This window comes from Amblyomma americanum, chromosome 5, assembly GCF_052857255.1.
Source record: "Amblyomma americanum isolate KBUSLIRL-KWMA chromosome 5, ASM5285725v1, whole genome shotgun sequence".
Classification (NCBI taxonomy): Eukaryota; Metazoa; Arthropoda; class Arachnida; order Ixodida; family Ixodidae; genus Amblyomma; species Amblyomma americanum.
The window spans coordinates 68,138,649-68,145,335 of record NC_135501.1 but is presented as its reverse complement, the minus strand read 5'-3'; the positions used below and the strand labels follow the sequence as shown (position 1 = coordinate 68,145,335).

Genomic DNA, 6,687 nt, shown 5'->3' with positions numbered 1-6,687 from the left:
TCTCAATTCAGGGCACATCCACTGAAACAGCTTTGCTAACACAAAAAAGGAAAAAATTCTTGAAGCATTTGAAAATAAAGAGGTATGCATAGGAATCTTTATTGACTATTAAGAGGCTTCTGACCACCCTAATCACCATAAACTACCGCATAAACTTGAACTCTATGGCATACATGGTACACCACTTCTCCTCAACAAATCATATCTTCAACATAGTTTTCAGTGTGTACAAAATGAAATGATTTCTCCTCTTTTCAGAATTTTTTACTGGCATCCCACAGGCAAGTATTTTAGGATATTTACTTTTTATCTTTACATTAATGACATCGCTAAGAAAAGGAAGAAGCCTCAATATGTAATATATGCAGATGACACTAGCACGTTTTTTGAAAGTAAGAGTCGTGAACTTCTAGTCCCAACTATTAACAGCGCGCAGGATGACCTCAAACACTGGAGCGAAGCAAACTGTAAGGGGCTAAACGCGAAAAAGACAAAAACAATTATTTTCCGCGCGCGAAATAGGGCGATCATGGCAGGACCTCAGTTTATCAATTAAAATTCTATTATAGAAATTGTAGCTCGGTCAAAACACTTGGAGTATTTTTCAGTAAGAGAATGGTCTGTGACGCACGCGTTCTATGTCGCCTTGCGAAATGTGTAGGAATGCTAGCAAAATTACTGTAGTTTGTGCCGACGTCAATAAAAATGCGAATTTACAGCACGCTGTTCCTGCCTCATTTAAATTACTGTTACTTAGTAAGGGGAAATGCAATGCAGGCCAACATAAATGAAATATTCATGCTTCTAAAGAAAGCTGTCCGGCACATAGCAAATGGGGATTACCGTGCGCTCACAGATGAAGTTTTCGCGCGCTTTCACATTACACCAGCTTGTGACCAATATGAATATCATTTACCACAGAGATATACAAAATGTATACTCTCCCACCAGAATACGTGCCTAGAACTATCCTGCCTGAAAGCCATCATTCCAACACATGCATTTCGTAATCAGTCATTCTGGTGCGCTCCCTTCTGTCCTACAGAATACGGACGTTCTAGGTTACGCTTTGCCGTTCCACATATATTAAATAAACTGCTAAGTAGTGGCATAATGTGAAAAATGTACCCCACGTGACATTCTTGTCGCTTTGAGGTGGTGACATTCAGTTCTCTTGACAAATGTGCTAACATAGTGATGATGTGATCGCAGTGATCATGTTTCTGGGCATATGTGTTCTTTTTTTTGCCTCTTCGGAATATATGCGCGCAGTGCCTTTTATTTTATCAGCTGCTCTGTAACCTTCAAGTGAAATTTGTTTCACTTTTCTGTCCGGGCGTACCTACATTGTCATGATGCAAATAAAGACGAACATGAACTGATGGTACCACTCAAGAGCTTGTTGAACCCGCTTTTTTGGCACAACTGCTAAACGGGGGAGTTGGTGATACATTGTTTGGGGTGGCAGTGCAAAAGATGATGACAAATATGAGAGGAACGCAGGACGAGCTCTACTTTGTCTCCGGTAAGGGTTGACCGTCGAATACAGGACCTGACCCTCGACGACGTTTGTCTAAAAGGCTTGAGAGAATGGCACGGTGTTTCTAATCTTCAGGGCATGCGGTACACCGATGCGAAGAACAAAATGATAGAGCAGAAAGGAGGGAACCTCTATTCCTGCCTCAAACTTTTGAGGTGGTATTTAGTGATACTGTGGAGGTCCTGGGAGCGAAGTGGGTCACATGGTGTCTACTGCAATGCAGTAACCAACATGAACTAGTCGCACGAGAGGTGCGAAGTGTTTATGCTTGTGCACAACTGGAAGTATTTTTAACATAATTATGTGTTTTGGGCTGCGCTATCCTTTTATATTTTTCGCGGGTTCTCATAACTTTTGTGCTAACACACCTATGGCAACAATAAAAAATGCTCCATATTCAAGCTAATAATAGTGCAAGGCGTAGACAGCTACTCAAGACCTTCGACCATATCATCACAATATTCATACTGTACCGGTATACAACCCGATGCTAGACGGCAGAGAAGAACAGATTATAGGGCCACCACCATATCTTACACGAAGCAACAGACTAACGCAAGTCGTCGGTCATTAATGTGCTCTGAAGGCAAGCAGAACTGCTAAATGGCATGGGAACATCAGCGGTTGGTGGCAGCTTTCACAACGCCGTCAAGAGGCGTGTTAGGAGGAGTATATGCGTATTTACTTAGTTTAGCAAGGGCTTTTTCTTAAATTTTTTTAACATCAAGGTAACAAATTTAATGTTGCAAACACCCAGGGAATTGACGGACCGCAGGGTAAGTAAAGTTGACAGCTTGTGAAAGACGACAGTTGTGCTCGTATGAGTATCCAAAAGCACCAGACGTAGGGGTACGCCTTAGCTGTGAAAACTCAGCACAGTAAAAGAAAAACGTAGTCTATGACACACCACACGAGGAAGAAGCAAGCGATCACGGTTTTAACGGTATGTTAGCGTCTCCGCCAACAAATAGAGCAAACAATTACAATTAGAACAAAGAGTTCCAATTATAAAAAAACAAATGTATTCGGCGAACCCTTTAAGAAGCACACAGTTCGACTCTACCCGTGGTGTAGTTAATCCCGCCTCTAGGCTTCGTCTGTCTGTCTGTCTGGCAGGGGCCTATTGGTTTATTCTTTTTTGGCTGCCCCACCATGCTTTTTGTTGTTGCCAGGAAAAAAGCAAAGGAAAATGCACAGGCCTGCTCACTGGCTCAAGCCGAGCCACAATCGCTACCACGTGCAGATAGTAGGAGAGTTGAAAGATTGGATAGAAAGACAGGATAGTAAAGACGCGCTAAAGACAAGGCCGATCCCGGAGGCAGTGCAATACCGGGCCAACCGGTGGCGGAAGTGAAGCAAGCTTCAAACTTTCCGCCACATTTCCAAACATAAGTCCAATTGGACCCGTAACAGATACTCTACGGCGTCCAGACAGTCTTCCTAGGCTTCAAATTGCAGTTTCTAGATAGGAAATCCGCTTCCGCGGATGAATTATATCACTCTGAAACAGGTCGGCGCTTAAAAAAAGACAAACGCACGGCGAGAGAACGACGACACGACAGAGATGAGCGGTTCTTCAACAGATTCTTTCACAGCAAATAAGAGTTCGCCTTGAGAGACAGATTAAAACAAATTTTCAACATCAACAGAAAAAGCGCAACTGGCTTGGCAATTGCCCTCAAGGTAATAAGACACAGTTTGGGACTTATTTGTCTCGAAAGGATCATCCACATTAGATTAATGGGAGCTTCTTTAAAAGGAACCGGCTAACACATTGCTGCCATGAGTCATTTTCGTTAATGACCGTTGATGAAGAAAAGCTTAACCAACTAGCTCAGCACCAAGTTTTACTAAAGAATTGCATCAACTTCGTTTTCAAAATCAAATCCCACCCAGCGTGGCAGTATTTTGCTGAGGGCAAGTTTTTAAAACACTTTCTTGAGTTTCGTTGTAAGTGCACACAAAAAACATCAGGCATTATATCTTTATCGGGAGCTATATTCATGAACACATCCTAAGGCCACGTCACCGCGGAAACATTGAACTCCAAACGCCATTTTCGGCCTAATAAAACTTTTTGGACAATCATCTGCAAGCCGGTGCGTTTCCAATACACATATGAATACAAGAAGCTCGATTGAAGCAGTCTGACAGATTTCGGAGTAAGTTGTGTTGCGAAAACGTTTTTGGAATATAACTATTTGTAGCAGTGACCAGCAAGAAAGGGAGACCTGCGCTCCTTGACAGCGCCATATATAAATGATCAGGAAGTGCGGAATATCAGTTTTTTTCTGCAGTTTAACATCCAGGCCAAGAAGAACTCAATGTTGAATACGTCCGGATAATATCCACGACCACAAGGGGTTCTTTAACGTACAATTGCATCTCACTGTACAACGACCCCTAGCACTTCGGCTCCATCTAAACGCGGCAGCCGCGGCCAGGATCGAGCCCGCGCATTTTGGATGAGCAGCTTACCAAATAACCACTGAGCCACCGCTGCTGCTTGGAATCTGATTGGCTTTTGAGGATGTGCAACTTAACAGTCCCAACAACGTTTGCAAACACAGATAACATGCTAGAAATATTATGTTTGTGGCAGTGTTGATTGAAGAGCGAAAAATTACTAATTGAATTGTAATAGTGAATGAATGTATTTTTAATAAGGGAGTAATTACTCATTGCCATCCACCCATGCGCAGCCATACGGCTACAAATGAAATGTACATTTATCAACAGAACTGAAAGTCACCGCTTCAAAGCGACAAGAATGTCACGTGGGCTACTTTTTTCCGCAGATATGCCTCTACTCAGCCGCTTATTTAATGCATGTGGAACGGCAAAGCATAACATAGAACGTACGTATTCTGTACGACTGAAAAGAACGCACCAGAATGACTGATTTCGAAACGCGTATGCTGGAATGATGGCTTTCAGGGAGGATAGTTCTAGCAGCGTATTCTTGTGGTAGGGTATACATTTTTTATATGTCAGCGGTAAATGATATTCATATACGTCGTGAGCTGGTGTAATGTGAAAGCGCGTGAAAAATTCATCTTCGTGCGCACGGTAATCCACATTTGCTATGTGCCGGACGGCTTTCTTTTGGAGCATGGATATTTAATTTTTTCTTTGGCCTGCATTGCATTGCCCCATACTAAGAAACAGTAATTTAAATCAGAGTGGAACACCGTGCTGTAAATTAGCATTTTTATAGACGTCGGAAGAAATTACCGAAATTTTGCTAGCATTCCTACACATTTCGTGAGGCGAGATAGAACGTGTGCGTCCCAGACCATGCTCTTGCTGAAAAATACTCCAAGTGTTTTGACCGTATCAACAATTTCTATAATACAATTCCCAATGGTAAACTGAGGTGTTGCCATGATCGCCCTATTTCGCCCGTGGAAAAAAACTGTTTTTGTGTTTTCGCGTTTAGTACCAGGAAGTTTGCTTCGCACGTGTGTTTGAGGCCATCCAGCGCAATGTTAATGGTTGGAACAAGAAATTCGAGACTATTACCTTCAAAACATGCTTGGGTCACCTGCATAAATTGCAGAGTTAAGCTTCTTATTTATATTAACAATGTCATTAGCGTGAAAGATAAAAAGTAAAGGCCCTGAAATACTTGTCTGTGGGACGCCAGCAAAAACTTTCAGAAGAGAGGAGACCTCATTTCATATATGTCCACACTGAAAACGCTGTTGAAGCTATGATTCGATGAGCAGTAGTGGTGTGCCACGTATGCCATAGAGTTCAAGTTTCTGTAGTAGTTTATGGTGATTGAGGTGGTCAAAAGCCTTTGAAAAGTCAGTAAAAATTCCTTTGCATACCTCTTTATTTTCAAATACTACAAGAATTGTTTCTTTTTGCTTTAGTAAAGCTGTTTCAGTGAATCTGTCTTGAACAAATCCGTATTTAGACGTAGACACTATGTTGAATCTGCTTCATAATTTGTGTAGTCTGTTACAAATTATTTGTTATAAATCTTTGTAAAAATCATGAAATATAATTCGAGATGTCATTGTTATCTCCGGTTTATAATATTAAATAACCTTTGATACCTGCATCTGTTTGAGAAAGCATCCTGTTGATAAGGCAAGGTTGTAGAAGTAAGTACTGGAGCTACAATATCTAACACAGATTCAACAGGTGCAACTTGAATGCCATCTATATTAAGCGCTTTACTATTGCTAAGTGAGGAGAAAATTCTGCTAACTTCCTATTCGTTAGTTGGTTCAAGAAATATACTGTAATAATGCCTTCTTATACATTGCGTCCGCACTTGAGTACATGAGGCACTGCTCACAGTATCCTTGGGAAATTTGTTAAACTTTTCAGCTAGTTCTGATCCCTGCATTGGTTATTCATCAATAATAAGTTCACTGACAAGTGGAGTAGATGGCATGCTTTTAAACAGTTTATTAAGCTTTTGCCATGTTTCAGCGCTATCTTGACGGCAGTCTGTATGAAATTTTTTATGCAAGTATTTTCTTTTCTCGGTCCTTGAAAAGGCAGTTACTTTGTAATGGAATCATCTGAACTCTGTTAGATCGGCGAGTGACTTAGTCTTGAGGAATTTCCTGAATCATCTGCATTTCGTTTTAACATTTTAAGCCCTTTTTAGTGATCCATGGCTCACGATTTTTACTCTTCTTTTTTTAGAGGTATGATAACATTCTGTCTCAGTTAAAATGTCAAAATTAACGACATATGTTAATGTCTCACGTACATTTCTATTGCTAGAGCGAAATCTGCGACTGGATTTCTGCTATTTTTTAACTGCATGTGTTCTTGCCACCCTCAGGGATGAATATGACTCCAAATCGCACTCCAGACATTTTTCTCATGTACACATCGAACAAATTTGAAAGCTGACCTGCTATATTGGATCAGGCGCCCAGGTAGAAAAACTTTTGAGGAGGACCAAGCTTATTGTGACGTACTGTGGCAGCTGGACCCATTGTTAGGTTTTCGATCTCGGCTGCAGTCGCTGGCAACTGCCGAAACATCCGAACGAATTTCAAGGTCCTCAACGAAAACTTCAGCAAACTGCCTCAGTGAAATATATTGTTGGTCCACCTCACTTCCGAGCTTACATCTGTGCCCGCCTTAACGGATCTGAAACGGCGGGCAAGATTGTGCAC

General features: G+C 41.4%; 1 pseudogene; it reads right to left on the bottom strand.

Moving 5' to 3' along the window:
* Nucleotides 1-2,836: 2,836 nt before the first annotated feature.
* Nucleotides 2,837-3,013, bottom strand: LOC144135614 (U2 spliceosomal RNA; annotated as a pseudogene).
* Nucleotides 3,014-6,687: the final 3,674 nt, after the last annotated feature.